The 1,582-nt window shown below is 38.7% G+C and overlaps 1 pseudogene; it reads left to right on the top strand.

Annotated features, from left to right (window-relative positions):
- Positions 1-1,070: 1,070 nt before the first annotated feature.
- On the top strand, positions 1,071-1,233 carry LOC110223753 (large ribosomal subunit protein eL39-like; annotated as a pseudogene).
- Positions 1,234-1,582: the final 349 nt, after the last annotated feature.

Below are 1,582 nucleotides of genomic sequence, written 5' to 3'. Positions count from 1 at the left end.
CCTCCCTCCCCCATCTTGGATATTTACAGTTAAGGCAAATGACCTCCTTTAGATGGAGCAGGTAAAAAAAACCAATTGCTTTTATCTTTGACTGGCTCATCTTGCTTTTTTGCAAATTAGAACCTACAATCCTTGAGGGCAGGGAGTATTTTTTTTTGCCTTTCTTTGAACCTCTAGCATTTAGTATACTAGCTGGGCACTTGGTAAGCACTTAATAAGGGCTTGTTGACTGAATGACTGAGTAAGCACTTTCAGTTTTACCAATAGACCCCAACATTTTCTGATAGAACCTATTTGCTATCTCTTTATATTCTGGTTTTTTTTAAGGTAATTGGGGTTAAGTGACTTGCCCAGGGTTACACAGCTAGTAAGTGTCAAGTGTTTGGTTTGAGGCCGAATTTGAACTCAGGTCCTCCTGACTTTAGGGCTGGTGCTCTATCTGCTGCACCACCTAGCTGCCCACTTGTCATCTCTTTCATTAGCTTTATCTTCAGTTTCTGATCTTTTTGGTGTCTTTATAATAGAAAATCATAACAGTGTGACTAATGCAAAATAAACACTTGCACATTGTAATGAAAGCTGTTAAAAATCTCTCTTTAAATCTGAAAAATCAGGTTTAGATTTTATAAGATCTACAGCTAGAAGGTACCTTAGAGATCATCTAGTCCAGCGGTTCTTAATCTCTTTTTTCTATGTCATGGATCCCTTTGACAGTCTGATGAAGCCTATGGACCCCTTCTCATAATAATGTTTTAAAAATCATGAAATAGGGTTACAAAGGAAAGCAATTATATTGAATTCTAGTTATCAAAATATTAAAAATCAAAGAAGTTCATGGAGCCCTAGAAATCTATCCATGGTTTGTGTACCCTAGGTTAAGAACTCCAATCTAGAGTTGCCTCACTCCACAGCTACCTTTCAGTCGGTTCTCTGTGTCTTACTCTTCTTCCTGATTGGCTTGTGAGAGGGTGTAGGCAATGCTGAGCAGCTGCCTGCCATAAGACTCGGACCTTGCTGCTGTTGGAACCTTGGTTCCAGCTATTTTCTGGTTGCCCTGCTGAGACCTCACCATGTCTTCCCACAAGGCTTTCAGAATCAAGAAGTTCCTTACAAGGAAGCTGAAGCAAAATTGTGTCCAATTCCTCAGTGGGTTTGCATGAAAACTGGCAATAAGATCAAGTAGGATCAAGATCCAAGAGGAGATACTGGAGAAGAACCAAGCTGGGCTTATAAAAAACTGCTACTATGGTGGCCTTACATTATTCTTTCCTATCTAAAACATTGCTATGCCACTACCCTGATTTTGGAAATTCCAAAGGTGCAGACATAAAGAAACTTCTTGTTAAAAAAAATGAACTCCAATCTAATCCAATCTAGTCCCACCCACTTCATTTTACACATGAGGAAACTGAGGCACATATTTTGGGAACTGATTTGCTTAAGATGATACAGGTAACAAATAGTAGGGTCTGGATTTGAACCCAAAGAGCCTCTTCAAATCCAGTGTTCATTCCGCTATACTGTTTGATTTTTTGGTACAAAATATTTTGTTCAGTATTTAGAATATAGACTTTTGAAGGAA

This window comes from Phascolarctos cinereus, unplaced genomic scaffold (assembly GCF_003287225.1).
Source record: "Phascolarctos cinereus isolate Bilbo 61053 unplaced genomic scaffold, phaCin_HiC Scaffold_726;HRSCAF=1367, whole genome shotgun sequence".
NCBI classification, from domain to species: Eukaryota; Metazoa; Chordata; class Mammalia; order Diprotodontia; family Phascolarctidae; genus Phascolarctos; species Phascolarctos cinereus.
Note: the sequence above shows the minus strand (reverse complement) of the source record. Positions and strands in the feature narration are given on the sequence as shown.